This window comes from Pipistrellus kuhlii, unplaced genomic scaffold (genome assembly GCF_014108245.1).
Source record: "Pipistrellus kuhlii isolate mPipKuh1 unplaced genomic scaffold, mPipKuh1.p scaffold_m20_p_10, whole genome shotgun sequence".
NCBI classification, from domain to species: domain Eukaryota; kingdom Metazoa; phylum Chordata; class Mammalia; order Chiroptera; family Vespertilionidae; genus Pipistrellus; species Pipistrellus kuhlii.
The window spans coordinates 25,420,235-25,439,657 of record NW_023425405.1 but is presented as its reverse complement, the minus strand read 5'-3'; the positions used below and the strand labels follow the sequence as shown (position 1 = coordinate 25,439,657).

Here is a 19,423-nt window from a genome sequence, read left to right as displayed (position 1 = left end):
ATGACAAGACAAAAAAGGAGAGACATCAGACACAGAGAGAAATACAGAATAAAATTCATAACTACTCATACCAAATAACCAAACATTGATAAGCCCAAGAAATTAGTTTTACAAATATTTTCTTTTGCCCTAGCCAGTTTGGCTGAGTGGATAGAGCGTCAGCCTACAAACTGAAGGGTCCCAGGTTTGATTCTGGTCAGGGCACATACTCAGGTTGCAGGCTCAATCCCCAGTAGGAGGTGTGCAGGAAGCAATCAATGATTCTCTCTCATCATTGATGTTTTTCTCTCTCACTCTCCCCCTCTCCTTTCCTCTTTGAAATCAATAAAAATATATTTTAAAAATATATTTTCTTTTGCTAATCTAAACTTAGTAAGGGGACAAAAAAGGATTCCAGCCACTGTGCTTCCACCAGACTGTGCTGGTAGAGAATTGGAGTCTGATTTGGCAAGATTCTTATCTTTATGGGCTTGCTACAGGTCCTAGGATCTTTCTACTGTAGCAGCTTTAGGGCAGTGTTTTTCAACCTTTTTTGGGCAAAGGCACACTTGTTTCATGAAAAAAATCACGAGGCACACCACCATTAGAAAATGTTAAAAAATTTAACTCTGTGCCTATATTGACTATATATAAAGTAATTCTCTTGAATAGGAATCAAATAAACACAAAGAAAGTATTTTATAATTACTTTATTATGAAATATTAAGTAAACAAAATAGTGAAAAATTATAAAATTCTTGTCTTGTCTGCACCTACGGCACACCAGGCAACATCTCGTGTGCCGCGAAACAGCGGTTGAAAAACGCTGCTTTAGGGTGAGCAGTGCCCAGCCAGTGAGTTTTTCTGTTTACAGTGCCAACTGTGGGGTGGGGGTGAGGGGCGTAACTTTCCTCTACCCTCCCAGGTTTCTTTGACTTGTCTAATAGTTAAATCTACATGAGACAGATTGACAAGAGAAAATAACCAAATTTAGTGATGGTGGGAGGTGAGTACTTAAAATATTGAGGCTATCATTTTCTAACATATATGATTGTCTAATCACTATGCTATACACCTGAAACTAATACAAAATCACATTGAATGTAAAAAAAAATTAAAACACAAATTGATTATCATATATCAGTTTGAATGTTGAAGCAGTTATAAGGATCCAACTGTGTTCTATTAAGCTAAGTCATTAAAGAAATTTGTTAAAATGTGAAACAAAGCCACTCTTCCCAATACTTTTTTTGTTTAGGAAAATTTATTATAAAGATTATCCTTTTGCTACTAAATTATGGTATCACTTTCATCATAAATCAGGTAATCATGTATGTGTAGGTCTGTTTCTGGCCACTCTGTTTCATTGTCCCTTTCTCCCCTGCTCCCCACTACCCCCGACCCTTATGATAATAACACACTGGCTTAATTACTCTAGTTTTTGGTAAGCTTTATAGTAAGCCTTGATATTTAGAAATCCAAGTCCTTAAAGATTACTTAGACTATTCTTGATCCTTTGCATATCTCTGTTGATTCCTCTTAACCTTTTAAAAATTAGTCTCAGTCCTGACAGAATGGTTCAGTTGGTTGTGTCCTGTGTAACAAGAAAGGTTGCCAGTTTGATTCCTGGTCAGGGCACATAACTGTGTTATGGATTTGATCCCCAGGAAGGACACATTCGAAAGGCAACCAACGAATGTTTCTCTTTCATATCAATGTTTCTCTCTCTAAACATGACAGTGGGTGAGGATTAAAAAACAAACACACAAAAAAGAAATAAAAATTAGTCTTAATTTTAAGAACATATTTTCGGCTGAGCCAAACCAACTAGGGCTATTTTGAATATTTATAAGAATATTACCTCAATTTTCTATGACTTGATGTAGACTAATTCTATTTGTGATAACTTTCTATCCTAATTTACTAAATAAACAATGGATAAATAAATAAAAAAAAACACATCATGTGCATTTATATTTACTGAGTTTCACAAATGTGTATAACAGGATAAAAACAAACAAATCCATGCAAAAAGAAAATAGGAATAAGAGTATAATATAAAGCAAAGGTAAGGTTAAATCAGGCCTTTTTTTGTTTGTTTGTTTGTGTGTGTGTGTTTTTTGTTTGTTTGTTTTTAATATACTTTATTGATTTTTTCCAGAGAGGAAGGGAGAGAGATAGAGAGCTAGAAACATTGATGAGAGAGAAACATCGACCAGCTGCTTATGGCTCTACTACTGAGCCAAACCGGTTTGGGCCTGTTTTTATTTTATTTTTATTTTGTTTTGTTTTGTTTTGTTTTGTTCTGGGTGTGTGTGTTTTGAGACAGAGGACAGAAGCTTTGACTCTCATTTTATTAGCATCAGTGCAAGAGAATCAATTATGAGATCCATAATATGAAAGCAAACTAGTTACTCTACTAGTATGTGTAACTCCATCTATTGAAAAAAACCCACCCTATTAACTGGTACACCTAGTAACCATTCTGCACTTATGAAGAGAAAAACAAAAGGCAAAATCTTATTAAAAGACAATGTATATATTTTTATGTCCTAGGAACTGAATTTGGTAACTGTCAGGTTGGAAGTTCCAACGTATGGCCAAGCAGAAATGTGTGCTTAAATCCATTTATGTCTATGGTCCTACCAAACTGCTGCCAGCCTTCAAGGAAATTATAACCTAAAGTACAATGATTATTTGAGTAATGTTCCAAATAGAATATTAGATCAGTTAAAAGTAAGGGCTTCCAAATCAAATAAAATAAGATACCTATATTTTAATACTGATAGAGTAAAACAAGGAGAAATTTCTAGGACTCCTTGACATGAGAATTTCATGAATTATGGGAACAAAAACCCATTGGTGAAGCCCTAACTCAGGCTAGAATTAGATTTAAAAAATAGAGTAATGTAAGGATTGATACAATTATGAAAACTGGAAGGTTTAAACAGGTTTTATGTTATGTCAACTTTGTCTGAATGTTTTATGGGAAAAGATGTCTGGCAGGGAACAATTCATCTACCAAAACTTGTTGATAAAGTTCTAATGGAGACTACAGTTAAGATTTAATGGTTAATGGAGTTAAGATAAAAGATTAGAGGCAAGATGTTATGCTTTGCACAGGCTTCATGTAAAGTAACTGCATCTCTTTTATCTGATTGTATTGTGGAAATAGACATTGTGTCTTATCAGGAAACATTTCCCTGCCTTCCTGGGACATGAAGTCTGTCAGTTTTTTTTTCTTTTTCTTTCGCTATCAGAGGGAATGATCTGGAAGGTAATGACCTTTGCAGTCTCTTGAATCCATGCAATTGTGTAATACTGCCAGAAATATTTACCATTTATTCCAGCTGAAACCTGACAAGTTATTTGAAAAGATTTAATAACTTTTTTTAAAACAGAAATTTGGCAAAATTGGAAGCTGAATACTAAGGAGTATGATAGGATTTCTTAGAAATCATCTCTCTCCCCACCCCTCACACTCCATAGGTTTAGCTCAGTTGGTTGAGCTTCATCCCATATACCAGGAGGTCAAAGGTCAGGGCACATGCCCAGGTTTTGGGCTCAGTCCCCAGTGTGGGACATGCAGGAGGCAGCAATCAATGTTTTTCTCTCATCCATGTTTCTATCTCACTCTCTCTTATCCTTTCACCTCTCTGAAATAAATTAAAAAAACATGTTTTTAAAAATACATCCTCTCCTATGCTAAATAAAACAACATGAAAACTATGTACCCAAAGAAAAAAAAACTAATTAGGGATGAAGAGGCTTGGGAGGAAGGACAACCTATGATATCGTTTGAGAAACTGAGAGCAATTGCCCTTATCTTACACAGGACATTGTGAAACCGGAAATGCAGCTCTGGAAGCAGTTCACAGCCCACCTATCATCCTCAATTCTAAGACCAAAGAAAAAAAGAAAGCCATGTGTTTTTTAAGTACAGACATCTATAGAAGCACCTTGCTCAATATCTAGATATGGCTAGACATCTGGAAATCTCTACTGCCTGTCTTCAGAACTCAGAAACTGAGAACATACGCTGCTCCAATCATTAGCCTTCATTTTTCTTGTTTCCATAGAAGTGCCTTTTATTAACCCCCTGATTTGCTTGCATCATAGGACTAATTTTGGGAGCCCACCTGCATCAACACTTCCTGAAATTAATAACTGTTTCAATGATCTGACCTATGCTTAGACAGACTAGTTTAATGAGATATGGAACAATCTCTATGGACCCAACTTCTGGAATGTGATACTTCTCTCAGGAAGCTTCAGAGGAGGGAACTGTTGGGGTTCAGAACAAGTCACCCCAAGATGTGTGTCTGTGGTATTCAGACTATTCTGATCTAAAGACAACTGAAACCCTGTGGGCTCATAAGAACATCTGTCCCCTAAAACCCTTTTAACCAACTAGAAGAATTTTAGTTAGGGGCATTACCCATAATAAGAGATCATCAGAGACTACCTTTTTTATAAGTACCACGTGCTAACCGATTGTGCCACTGGAGCTCCGAGACTACCTTTCTTGACCTATCTACCTGGCAGATCAAACTACTAATTACTGAACATCTCCTCTTCTTATTGTCCTGTAATGACCACACACACTGTACCTCATTGTTAGCTCAAAATGCCCTCAATATACACCTCATTGTAACTTTCTGTCCCTGAGCCTTGTCTCTATGTGGGGTCTCTGACTCTCCTACTCACATTCTCCCCTCATTCAAGAAAAAGGGGTAAGGAAAAGAGAGAATGCCTTCCATCTAAGGAGATGTCCTTCCCTGAGCTCTTGATAACTTCCATATATAGCTCATTGGCCAGAGTTCAGTATTAATGGCCACACATAACATTATAGGAAGCTAAGCAAAATAATCTTTAACAGGGTGGCACATAGCTAAAAATTTGGGTTCTACTCCTGAGAAAGAAGTGAAAAACAAACTAATTCTTCTAGTTGTGAACAATCAACAATCTGTTCTACAAGTGCCTTTTGTTATCTGATAGGGGCTATTTTATGTTACTATTATAAATGAGCTCTTCTCTTTTTTTAAACTTTATGTTTTGTTCTTTGTAATTATAATTGCTAATTACAAGTATTTAGGAAAGCCATCCTTTTCCTATGTATTCTGATTATTTCTATCAATCTTACTGAATTATTCAGACTTCTAGTAATTCTTTTTTTTTTTAATATATTTTATTGATTTTTCACAGAGAGGAAGGGAGAAGAATAGAGAGCTAGAAACATCGATGAGAGAGAAACATCAACCAGCTGCCTTTTGCACAACCCCTACTGGGGATGTGCCCGCAACCAAGGTACGCGCCCTTGACCAGAATCGAACCTGGGACCTTTCAGTCCCCAGGCCGAAGCTCTAACCACTGAGCCAAACCGGTTTCGGCCAGACTTCTAGTAATTCTTATCTATTATCTTGAATATTCTAGATAGACAATCAAGTTAATTTAAATAACTGCTCTGACAGTTAAATTTTTTATTCTATTTCAATATTAATCTCCAATTAATCTTACATATAAGAATTTTGTCATTTGATTGTCATGTCATATTTTACATTTCAAACATTTTAAACTTACAGGTATTAAAGTTTGCTGTCATGGACATGATATGAAGAGATGTTGGCACTACTGCTAAATTAACAAGATTCATAACATGTTATTTCATAAAAAGATTCCTGAACTTTTCAAAAATTAATAATCCAATTAGAAAAATATTAACCTGATTAGCTAATAAAACTGCTTGTTTGGTTCATAACTAAGTGAAATCTCTCACTACCACAGACAAATATCCAGAGCCAATCCACCCTTATCCTTCACACACTCACAAACAGATCTGCTAACACCTATACAAAGCACATTCTTGTAACAGGTTAGTAACATGCACTTAATCTTAAAAGGTAAAGCTATGAATGGAAATTAAATGAAGATCATACAGTTGATTCTAAAAAGTGGACAAAAAAGAGATGGGAAACATAACTACTTACAGAAAAACAATTTAGGCGCTTAAGAGGGATTTTAAAATGTAACATAGTCACTAAAAAAGGTTAATGCCACATTGGGCTGCATTAATATAATAGAAAATATGTAGGACAAGGAAGTTAAATCAGTGACTCCAGCAGAACATGATAGTTTAAGGATGCTGAAAAAAGCTAGAAGAGTGACTGGGGCCACTATTATTCCAATTGTTCCAATTACACCAATTATTCCAATTACACCAATTATTCCAATGTGAGATGGCAAATTTGGTAACAAGTTTTGGTGACTTGACCATTGAGTGACATTGAAGTGTAAAAAAATATGACAGCTGTCCTAACCTACCGCAATCAATATTTAAAAGGAGAAAATAAAACATGAAACCACTCCAAATGGTAGAATGATAAATCAATGTAAGGTATCATCACCAGCATTGATTTGAAGAATTACTTTTTAACAAATGATCTCTGGCTAAGGATAGATTTTATTATTTTTTTAATTGTTAGGCTACAAACTTTTCAGAATGTGACAAAGTAAACTAAATTAAGTTTGTAAAAAAAACAATGTTCAGTGTAACTTCTTACTAGAATTTGAACTTCTTTAACAGATTTTTCAAACCTTTGAGAAATTTGAAGTGCTCAAAAATTTTACCTTAACCAGACTGTAGTGTTGCTTGTGACTATTTCTATAATTAATTTGATATCAGATAATTGATCAGGATTTAGCTCCTATACCTAGAATATATTTGCAAGGCTGGTTCTATAACAATTGGTACTAAGACTGAAAAAAAGTCAAATCTAACAGGCAAGACAAATCTAACATAGCTCTTCAATGTAATTGTTTATAGTCATTTACCTAACAATTTAGAATTTCACAGGTAGAAGAAAAGAAATTTAGAGACCTAGTCTATCTATCTCACATTAAGAATCAAGGCACATGCCGAAACCGGTTTGGCTCAGTGGTAGAGCGTTGGTCTGCGGACTGAAGGGTCCCAGGTTCGATTCCGGTCAAGGGCATGTACCTTGGTTGCGGGCACATCCCCGGTAGGGGGTGTGCAAGAGGCAGCTGGTCAATGTTTCTCTCTCATCGACGTTTCTAGCTCTCTATCTCCCTTCCTCTCTGTAAAAAATCAATAAAATATAAAATAAAATAAAATTAAAAAAAAGAATCAAGGCACAGCCGAAACCGGTTTGATTCAGTGGATAAAGTGTCGGTCTGGGGACTGAAAGGTCCCAGGTTCGATTCCGGTCAAGGGCATATACCTTGGCTGCAGGCACATCCCCAGTAGGGGGTGTGCAGGAGGCAGCTGATGGATGATTCTCTCTCATCGATGTTTCTAACTCTCTATTCCTCTCTCTTCCTCTCTGTAAAAATCAATAAAATATATTTAAAAAAAAAAAAAAAGAATCAAGGCACATACAGAGGTAAAATATAAGATCACTCTCCTAGTTACAGAAATATCAGAATCTCCAACTCCTGGATCCTTCCAACTAAACATGATATTGTTATTGCAGATTATAATCCAGGGAAATAAAAGGATAAACCTCTGTATTAATTTACTAACCAAGGTAAATGCAAGTACATTAAATAATTTAGGCAGTGCTTTCTGAGTTGACGTTAGAAGAAAACTATTCAGAAAGATATTAACAGTGGTACTAAAGTAAAAAAAAAAAAAAAAAAAAAAAAGAGGCTTCCCAGATGAAAATATAACTATTCAAGAAAGTTAAGCCATGTTTGCATGCATATAAGCAAAACTAATGGACGAAAAACTCTGGGGAGGAAGGGCATGTATGGGAGTGTGTGTGGGGGGGCAATGTACACATATAATACCTTAGATATGTACACATATAATACTTTAATTTAAAAAAAATGTAAAAAGAAAATTAAGCCAAAACCAGTTTGGCTTATGGATAGAGTGTAGGCCTGTGGACTGAAAGGTCCCAGGTTTGATTCCGGTCAAGGACATGTACCTTGGTTGTGGGGCACATCCCCAGTAGGGTGTGCAGGAGGCAGCTAGTTGATATTTCTCTCTTATTGACATTTCTAGTTCTCTATCCCTCTCCCTTCCTCTCTGTGGAAAATCAATAAAGTATATTTAAAAAAAAAAAAGAGAGAGTTAAAGAGTTTTCTTTCTTTTAAATTTAATCAATGGACTTTTCAGGGCCTTTGTATGCTAAATCTGTGTTATAAATCTCCAAAAAAGGTGTTTAGAATGAAGTATTTTCCCAAAAACATTTGACCATGAATCCTTTACTGTTCAGACACAACTGGCATCATTGGGACTAAAGTCTGGAAAACACTTAGTGTAAGTCAAATGTTTCATACAAAGCAATAATAGATGTCCATGGATAATATTGTGATAATGACTAATATTCCTCAAACACTTATGTGTCCGGCACCATGTTAAGTGCTTTATGGGAATTTTCATTTAAACCTCACAGTCTTCTCAAGTGGTGATAATATAATCTCTACTTCACAAAAGGAGCAGGAGGAGCAGAAAAAAGAGGAGGAAGAGAAGGAGGAAAAGGAAGAGGAGAGGAAGAGAAGGAGAAGGAAAATGAGGTGGAGGAAGGAAGGAAGGAAGGAAGGAAGGAAGGAAGGAAGGAAGGAAGGAAGGAAGGAAGGAAGGAAAAAAGGGAGGGAGGGAGGGAGGGAGGGAAGGAGGGAGGAGCTGCTGCTAGCCTAAACAAATAACCTGTCCAAGGTCACATACTAGTAAGTGGTTAAGTTAAGGTTAGACCCCAAGCAGTCTAACTACAGAGACCCCATTCTCAATCACTATTCAACAATCCAATACTCTTTTATTCTTTTTTTCTCCCTAATATTTCATTTAAAATTAAAAACTAGAATATTTTCATTCTAAAATAAATTGGTAGGGAAAAATAAATTACATGGATGATTCTCTTTGGCAGCCAAGTTGAAAATTATAGGGTCATAGAAAAAACATGGTAGGGTACTGGAGTCAGTCTTTATTTCACAATTAGACCCAGCTCTGGCATTTGCTAGCCTGTGATTTTCAGAAAATTCTTGGTTTCAGTATTTTTTTTTTTTCAATTACTGGAATGAAGAAAAAGAAAAGAGATGAAAAAGTGTATCGCTGGTATTTACTATAGTGACCTCAGAACTGTTACTAATGGTGCTCTTGACTGTGAAAAGTAGTTATCAACATCTGCATTATAGGAATGTTTTAGGGATTAAAAACAATACAAATATTAAACAAAGAATTTATATGCATAGCCCATGGACAAACATTGGTCAGGGAAGGCCTGATGAGGGGTCAGCAGCAGGATGGAGAGTGTCGAAGGGTGGGGGGCATTTGTAATACTTTAAACAATAAAGTTTTTTAAAAGGTAAAAAATAGCCCTAGTTGGTTTGGCTCAGTGGATAAAGCTTCGGCCTGCAGATGGAAAGGTCCTGGATTCAATTTTGGTCAAGGGCACATGCCCAATGCTCGATCCCCAGAGGTGTATGTGCAGAAGGCAGACTATCAATGATTCTCTCTCTCTCTCTCCCCCTCTCCCTTCCTCTCTGAAATCAATAAAATATATTAAAGATAATAAAAATGCTCTCTTTAAAAAAAGGTAAAAAAAAATAACAATACAAATAAAGCACTGGCACGCCATAGACATAAATAATGATAGCTCTCATTATCACTAACAAAATATTTATCAATTTGACAATTGAGAATGAATTTCAGGATCTTACACTTCCTGAAACGAGATGGAGCGAGAATGAGAGGAAGGCTTTATTAGATTATAGTGCCCTCCAGTTACTGCCATCTTTATTTATGCTTCAATAATTAACATTCTGATTTAGTAACCTAATCTACTGCCACTGCCTCTAATTATTTCACCACCAATTTATTCCTTACCCCCTTTACAGTATTTATTGGTTCTCATCATATACTCTCGATGGTCTTATAAATAAATCTATTGGTTCTTCCTCAATACTCATTCTTTCTCTTTAACCTTGTCACAAGTGTCTTCCTTTCTGAAACTCTACTAGGAAGATGTCACTGACTTCAGAATTCTAATTCTATCACCCATGTAACCATCCTTCTGATCTGTACTTCTCTAGTAGTTTAGTTGATTTGCACAGTTCTACTTTCCCTACTTAGTGGATGCTTTCACTCAATCCATTTCTAAAATATTTTCACCTTCTTCTCTATTCCTCTATCAGGATGCACTTGAAGTTTCATAATTTTCCCTAAAAATCTCTCCCTCCTCTAAACTATTAAAGTGTGTACGTTTTAGGGGCTATGTTGTCACTCTGTCTACCACTGTAATATCTATGGGTTGACAAATGAGCAGGAAACTTGAAATTTAGGGGTGAAGAGAGTATATATATACCTAGCAAGTTTAAAGAGGCCAAATGGGCAACTTGTTATGCTCCACATGGGCAGAGGAGTGTGGTGTAGTATGTGTATGTTAATTAGGACCAGTACCCTAACTCAATTAATTAAATGTTATTGACAATGGAAGGGGGGGAAACAAAAAAACAGAAGGGCTCAAAAAAGATAAAAATAGCTGAAACCAGTTTGGCTCAGTGGATAGAGTGTCAACCTACAGACTGAAAGGTCCCAGGTTCGATTCTGGTCAAGGGCATGTACCTTGGTTGGGGCACATCCCCAGAAGGGGGTGTGCAAGAGGCAACTGGTTGATGTTTCTCTCTCATTAATGTTTCTAACTCCCTATCCCTCTCCCTTCCTCTCTGTAAAAAGTCAATAAAATATATATTTTTTAAAAGGATAAAAATAGAGTTCATAATTGCTTGACCAATTTTAGCACTTTTAAGGCTTACATTATTCTCTAAAATTCCAAGTCTATAAATCACTCTATAACCTGAAATAATTTTCATAGTACAGTTTAAGAACTCAAATACAATGTTTTCATTAAGTCTCGTGCAAATATAACTACATGAATCTTTATGCATTTATATGAGAAAGCAACTAATGTTCATCAGCTAATCAAGAGACTCTTTGTTCAAGAAACACACACCAAACAAATATCACTTAACATTTACTACTACAGGGCTACACTGACACAAGCCTCAACAACGGCAAATATTTAAAAAACAGTAGGAAAGTACTGTTTCCAAAATTCCTTTGATCTTACATCACATTCTTTACAAGGTACAAACAAAATTCAGGAATACAAATTGTTTTTGAACACCCAATAAATTAAAATGTGAATTATATAAAGTGCATTATATTGCCCAACTGGTGTGGCTCAGCAGTTGAGCATCAAACTATGAACTAGGAGGTCATAGTTTGATTCCTAGTCAGGCACATGCCCAAGTTGCAAGCTCAATCCCCAGTGGGAATGTACAGGAGGCAGACAATCAATGAGTCTCTCTCATCATTGACGTTTCTCTCTCCTCTCCTCAATAAAAATATATTTTTTAAAATAAAAATAGCTCTAGCTGGTTTGGCTCAGTGGATAGAGCATCAGCCTGTGGAATCAAGGGTCCCAGGTTCGATTCCAGTCAAGGGTATGTATCTTGGCTGCGGGCACATCCCCAGTAGGGGGTGTGAAGGAGGCAGCTGATTGTTTCTCTTTCATCAATGTTTCTAACTTTCTATCCCTCTCCCTTCCTGTCTGTAAAAATCAATAAAATATATTTTTAAGTAAAAATAAAATGCATTATGCAAATATTATCTCATTCTTATTCCATGATCTTCTACTTAAAGTGAAAAACTATTTTCTCAACATGCTAAAAAAATTTGTCAAAAAAATGCACAACTTTGAAACCCTAAAATTATTCTCATTTAAATGAGAAACAAGCCAAAGATGTTTACTATTTGCTACCATAATTTAACATTATCCTAGATATTCTGATAATTATAATTTTTTTTAAAAGGAATGAATATCAAATATTGGCAAGAAGATAAAACTATCATTTGCAATGCTATAACTGCCTTATTACAAAATAATAAAAACTATTAGAATTAAAAACTCATAAAATGGCCATTTAGAAAACAGTATACACAAATCATCAACTTTTCTATGTCCCATATCTAGAAGATGTAATCCTCTTTAAAATACAATGAAAAAAAGATTACATTCACAATAGCAAAATAAGTTTTAAAATATCAAAATTTAACTTTGAAGACAGGCAGAATCAAATGAAGAAAACTATAAAACTCTGAGTAATTAAAGATGACTTGGAGAAATAATTATACTAGAGGCCTGGTCACAAAATTCGTGCATGGGGGGAGGAGGTCTCTCAACCCAGCCTGCACCCCCTCCAAACTGGGACCCCTCAGGACCACTGGCTACTAACCACTCGCCTGCCTACCAGCCTGAATGACGCCTAACCCCTCGCTTGCCTACCAGCCTGAATGACACCTAACCGCTCCCTGTGCTGGCCTGATCACCCCCAACTGCCCTCCCCTGCTGGCTCGATCATCCACAACTGCCCTCCCCTACCATGAACTGCCCTCCCCTACCATGACCCGCCTCTTCCTTGCAAGGTGGTACAGATGCTGGGACCAGCCTCCTCCATGCTGCACAGAGCTGCAGGACCCCCAGGCCCCACCTCCACTGTGCATGTGGCCATCTTGTGGAGGCCATCTTTGTAGTGGCCATCTTGTGACAATGTCACAAAAGGGCGTTGGATGAGGGCATGACATCACCTAGGCTTTTATTATATAGGATTGTAAAGATATCACAATTACCTCCAAAATGTTAATTTAGAAATTCCAATGGGGATCTTTTAGAATCTTAGTAAAATGTTTCCAGTTAAAGGTAATCTGGAAAAATAAATACATGAAAAATGTTGAAAATCTTTTGAAAAAGATAATGAAAATTCACACAACCATATAATAAGGTATATTAGAAGTTCTAATAATTAGGACTGTTTGAAATTACTGGATCAATAAAGATCCCAATGAAGCAGAATAAAAGGCCTAGAAAATTCATATGGATATATATAAACATAATTTGTTATATAATAAAGATGACATCTAAAACCTCTGAGGAAGGATATGGAGAAAAGGGAACTCTTGTACACTGTTGGTGAGAATGCAGATTGGTGCAGCCACTATAAAAACAGTATGGAAGTTCCTCAAAAAAATTAAAAATGGAACTGCCTTATGACTCAGTAATTCTACTTCTGGGGATTTATTCAAATAATCCAAAACACTAATTTGAAAAAATATATGCACCCCCAGGTTCATTGCAGCATTATTTACAATAGCCAAGATTTGGAAGCATCCCAAGTGTCCATCAGTAGATGAGTGGATAAAAAAAGCTGTGATCATTTCCACAATGAAATACTGCTTGTCTGTAAAAAAGAAGGAAATCTTATCTTTTGCAACAGTATGGATGGACCTGGAGAACATTATGCTAAGTGAAATAAGCCAGTCAGAGAAAGACAAGTACCATATGATTTCACTCATATGTGGAATCTAATGAACTAACAAGCAAAATACTGATAGACTCATATATACAGAGAGCAGGCTAGACAGTTGTGGGGGGTGAGGTAGAGGGCTGAGTGGCAGAGGAGGGAGGATTGAGCAAAAAAAAAAAGAGAAAAAAACTCATGGATAACAGTGTGGTGATTGCTGGAGGAGGGGTGGCTATGAGGGTGAAAAAAGTTGAAGGTGGATATAAAAGATGTAACTTTTCAAATTAAATGGCAGTTTTTCATTGCTAGTGCTGAATATGAAGAGGTTGCTGGCTTTCTCAAAACAATTAATAAATATGAATAGTAATTAAACCTTTCTGGAAGGCAATCTATTAGTATCTATTTAAAATAATTTAAATATGCATAACTTTTGACTTCAGAATTTATTCTAAGGCAGTGTTTCCCAAAGTGTGGTATACGTACCCACAGGGGTACGGGAAGAGTTTGGTGGGGATATGCGTTGCACCGGAGTTTGGTGGGGATGTGCACTGCACCGTGCTTAGCTTTGCCTAATACATCCTTTTTTTTTTTTTTTTGACGAGGGTTACTCAGCGTTACGAAAATTATAGAAGGGGTACACATATGTCAAAAGTTTGGGAAACACTGTCCTAAGAAAATAAAAATGTAATGATTAAACTGTCAAGAACCTAACTGCTACATTATTCACTCACATTTATTGAGAAAAGCTTAAATTTTCAACAATTAAAATGGTGGTTAATAAAAGATTATAAATCCATTTGCCAAATATTATCCACACATTTAAAATGATGTTATATGTTATAAATATATAATATTTGATTGACTTGGGTAAGCATTCATTCTATTAAGTGAAAATAAAACAACAAGAAAACAGTTCAAACCAAAAAATGAAACTATATGTGATATGGCTTTAAAAAAATAAAATAAAAATAAATACCTATTAAAAAGGCCAGTAAGACCAAAGTGATAATAATGATTATTTATGCTTTCCTGAATTTTACAATATTACTACAATTATTATGTATTACATTAGTAACTAAGAAAATACAGAATGTTTACAAAACTGCTGACTGTAGTAACAATGGTATCCAAAACCAGGGCAACATTTATATTCCCATTCTATTTAGGCTGCACCAAAATCAAAGATGCCAAGCCTCTCTAGGTCAGAGCATACTTTAGTACTTTAATCACAGTGAAAGAAATGCTGAGAACTCTAGAAAAGAATCAAAAGTTTTTCACTCCACCTTTATGATCAAATACAATGTGAAACAATATTTAGATATTAGCCATTCTGCTTTTAGCCCCATGCCAAATGTAAGAATCACGAGTAAGGAACAGCCCAGGACCTCAGCACTAATAGGGCTCAGCTTTTACCTACATTCAAATTGTGAGCCAGAACTATTTTCTAAAAAGTGAATGGGGGAATGTAGGTATTATCTTTCTCAGTATAGAAAGCATGGGCCTTCAACACTTTCTAATCACAAATCTTCTGTCTCATTTGGGAGACAGAGAAATTATTTTCTCCCCCAATGTGTTTAAAAGGCATATGTCCTAACGACAAGCCAGCAGGATTTCTTCTGAGCAAAGATGTTGTAAACAGGAGATTTTCAAATGTTAAATGTTCTCTTTCCTCAGTGCAAATATGCAGCCTTACTCTGCAAGGGCCAAAAAGACTCTGGCTCTCAACAGTAAGCAATAATCAAACTGTTAATTCCATCTGCTCCTTTCATAAAAATGACAAAACATTACATGGGAGTGCCAGGGGTCTCAGGCTCCATTTAAGGGGTTTTCTGAAGGGCATCCATTTCCACAATATCAACATGCTAATTTTTTTTTTTTTTTTAGTATTTCAGAGAACAAATCCTGATACTATATGATGACAACTTTGATGCTGATAACAAATAAATATAATATCTTTAACATCTTTGTTAGAGATTTTGTTTCCAGAATTATCTTCCTTTCTTGTTGGTTAAAGCACTAAATTCTAAACACTTCTATTGTCTCAGGAACTTAGTTCCAATAAACATCTAATCTTTCCTGAATATCTTATTTCTTTCTTTCCTTAAAAATGTAAAGAAACAAGCATAACATTTCTTCAACCTGAATCCCTCTATAGTGGTTTCATCATGCCTGCACAGTGGAATTACCCAGGGAACTTTAAAATACCTATGCAACTAATCTATTGTAACAAGAAGTACAGCAATTTTTTGTTTACAGGGATGCAAGGAAAAGGACGTGAGAAAACTCTTGGAGGTGAAGAATCTGTTCATTATTTTGGTGATGATTTTGTGAATGTAAACATATGTCAAATAAACTATACACTTTGAAGTGTGTAGTTTATTAAATGTTAATTAAACTTCAATAAAACTGTTGAAATAAATACTGATGTCTAGGTCCCACCCACAAATTGATATGGGGGCTCCCTCTGGAAACTGGGATTCTTAAAAACTCTCCAGATGATTGTAAATGTGCAGCTAAGATTGAGAACCACTGCTCTATAGCGGTCTTTATCTCCTCTCTCCATTCTTTTCAGTTTTCTTGAAATGCCTCATTCTAGCATGTTTACTTTATCATCATCACCCATTCTTTCTCAATTTTCTGAAGACTGGTTTCTAAATCACCACTCAGCTAAAACTGTACTTGTTAAAGTCACCTATGGACTCCTGATAAATTCACTGGTTCCTGGAGTCCCTCTCCTTACTTGATACTTCTTTACAGTATTCAAAACTGGCCATCCAGTCCTCCTCTACGTGAAAATCTCTCCACCCTTGGCATCTCTCCTGATGGCCCTCCCACCTTTCTCTTCTCTTTCACACTATTCTTCTACCTACTTCTACTCTATCAGTCTGTTCTCTGGCTGCTGCTTTTTGTCATGCTAAAGGCTTTCCCTGACTTATTTCAGCATAACTAAATCAATACAGCTTCAATTTAACCCCCAATTTTCCCTCTAATCCTGATTTCCTTTACAAATTCCACATCCTTAGATCCAAATACCTGTATCTTCACCTGAATGCTCCATAGCTTGGTCAAATTAAAAAAAATTTTTTTTTGAAAATATAATTTATCATCTTCCCTCCACTTATGTGTTCATTTCCAATCAATGGAACAAAGTCAAATCCTCAGGGTCCTGATTCCTCCTCCTTTCTTCTCAAAGGTGGCAGGGCCTATCAGATTCTACCTCACTCTGTCAGAGTGAGGATCTAAAACACAAATCGATTAGTTTCTTATTGATCATTTTCAAAGCAATCACCTTAGCCAGGAAACAATTCCCTGGTCCAGCCTTCTACCACCCTCACTAGTCTCATCTTCCTCCACTTCCCTAACCCCTGCATTCAATGTCAATGTTAGTGACTTTGGACTTGTCATTGAGAATGACTTCTCTAAGCTATCATGGTTTCTCATGCCTCCTTGCCTTCTCACTTTCTATATTCTCCTCTTGGAAAGTGATTCATTGCACTTGGCAAAATTATACCATACTTCAAAACTTTACTGTGTGCTCCTGACTCCAAGCTGTTAGCCATCTCCTACTCTGCTCCCTTACTACACTAGGCATATCACTTATCACATGGTTGTAGGATTGTTATTTTACTTACCTGTGTTGTAAATTAATAGATTCCTTGATGACAAATAGCTATGACATTCATTTCTGTATCCCTAGTACCTAACGCTTGGGCCAGTACAAAATAAATTTGTTTGACATAATTTCAATTATTTATAAAACATAAACCTGATACCCTAAACATGATCTTCATACTAACATTATTTAAAGATTTCTTAATATTCATTATAAAATAAATATCAGGCAACAGGATCCTGAATATATCAGTCAAATATCTTGACTATAAGGTATTTTTAAACTCAGTCAAAATGACACCACTCTAAACAAACAAACAAAAAATGCAACCTACAGCAGATTTCAGAAAAGACAAATACAACCAAGAAAGGAAGTAGGAATAACATACTAATCTAGCCAATGCCTTATCTGGATGTCCATACCAGGTACTGTTAAGGCTGATAACTAAGAGGGTTTTATAATCCCTCTCTGGTAAGAATCAGTGTAAATCAAAAAAGAATAAGCCAAATCCAGAATTTGTTTTCAACCATGTGATGGTTTTCTTCCTTACCATTTTGTTTATGTGAATTATTTTAATAACTAAAGGTTTTTCTTTTTTCTTGCTTGCTTTTCCCAGCACTTTAAAAAATGTGGTACCTTGGACTAATGTGGGTCTTGCAAACCTTAAAATGTATTAACTTAAAGAAAAAAAAAATGCTTGTAAGTTGAGGAGCTTGAAGGGGGTAGAGTTTGGATGTTCAAGAGAATATTCTCAAGGAAAACAAGCCTCCCGGGAATATAACATTGACTCAAGGTTACACAGATCTTATGACTTTATGTAGATAAGATTTTAAAAGCTGAAAACCTCAACCTGTAAAAGTGTGTTGCATGAACCAAAGAGGTGGCAACACCAGCTCCAAAACCTACGTGTGACTCAAAAGGACAAATAATTTGCCAAAGGGCTGCGTGGGCCCTCCTGGGCCCTCCTGCCTGCAGTGGGGGCTCTGAGAAAAGCGGGAGCTGCCAGGCCAGTGGCACCAACTCCCCTACCTGGAGAGCCAGCGGAGCGGCTGCCGGGCGGGCGATGATAGCGTTCTGTATCCCGACTCACCGATTCGGTGCAATCACCACCGCTAGGGCAACGTCCAATCTTTGAGAAATTGCCTAAACTCTGAGTGCACAATGCACACATGTGCACACTCAAGGGCGGACACCCAGCTCAGCTGAAGCGTGCAAACTTGGTCTTTCAATGCGACCATGTTCAGACAAAAAACACCCCCAGACGATTGATTCTCCAGAAGGTTAAAACCAGCCTCGGGGGAGTAATAACTCCAAGAAAAAAAAGGAAGCAAAGGCTGAAGAGATCTCCAGTGTAAAAACCAAGGGAGGAATCGTGGCTGCTTTCTGAACCACCACCATGTCCTGAGCGGGGGACCACGGAGCCCAGCAAACGCTTTCAAAGAACGAGAGGGGTGGGGGCCGGATTTTAAGGGTCGACGGGACTATGTTAGCCACTAGACTGGACCGAGAGTGGTAGCCTCGGGGGCTGGGAGGAAAGGATGGGAGAGGTCAGGCCAGAGCATCAGCCGCGGACGGGGGGTGAGGGTCGACTCAGCAGAGGGGCGGCCGGTTCCGGGCCCACCCCCCCCCCCCAACCTCTCCACCCCACCCCGAAGCAGCGACACCCGGGTCACGCCCGGAGCCTGGACCGCTCCTCGCCGGGAAGAAAGGCTCGAGTCCGCGCGCACAAGGCGGCCGCCGCCCGGGCAGCAGCAGCAGGAGGAGCAGGAGGAGGGGGGCGAGGGGCGCCCAACTTCGGGGCGAGCGGCCGCGGACCGCGAGCCCCTCACCCGGGCCCGCCGCCCGCAGCCCCGGACGCCCCCGCGCCCACCCGCGACGCCTCGCGCGGAAGCCGTTACCTCCAACGAAGCCGCCGCCCCAGAGACAAAGTCCCGGTCCCCGTCCCCTCCCCGCCGCCGCCTCCCCCGGCTCCTCCCGGACAAAAAAAAAGTTGTCGGTCGCGGGCCGCCCTGGGGGCCCCCGCCGTGGGCCGCCGACCGCACTCACCAGAGCGGCTCCCGGACCTCCACTCCCAGAACTTCCCTCGCCCGGCTCGCAGCGACGGCGGAGGCGTCTACTCTTCCTTCCCCCGGGCAGCAGCGGCACCTGCCCCCCTTCTTCCTCAGCAGAGCGGGTCCCGACGAGCCATCTTCCCCCCCTCCGCTCACTGACTGACAACCCAGCTCCGAGAGCAGCCGCCGCCGCCAGCTACTCTGACGGGCAAGACGAGGGACCCGTCCCCAGGCAACCAACCGCTACCGCCCCACTCCAGTTCGGCCTATCGCCGCCGCCTGGGGCGGGACCAGAACAACTTCTCCACCAATGAGAATCTCCCTCTGCTCGGTCGGGGGCGGACCCGTGAGGTGGGAGCGAGAGTTACTCTCGGTGGGCGTGGTCTCCGCAGTGGGCGTGGTCGGAGCGCCCGAGTGGAGATGATTGACTGTTGAGATTTGCCACAAAGAGTGATGG

At 38.3% G+C, this 19,423-nt stretch overlaps 1 protein-coding gene across 6 annotated transcripts in view; it reads right to left on the bottom strand.

The window, feature by feature from the left end:
* FAM126A (family with sequence similarity 126 member A) overlaps window positions 1-19,096 on the bottom strand; it is a 66,211-nt gene extending 47,115 nt beyond the window's left edge. For 5 of the 6 annotated variants that reach the window (XR_006740895.1, XM_036429189.2, XM_036429191.2 and 2 more), the window contains exon 1: window positions 18,962-19,096. The gene's annotated coding sequence lies outside the window, so the exon portion shown is untranslated. Of the gene's footprint in view, window positions 1-8,846; window positions 9,011-18,961 lie in introns of those variants that run through there. The other variant, XM_045577931.1, reaches the window with a different exon arrangement.
* Between the last annotated feature and the right edge of the window lie 327 nt (window positions 19,097-19,423).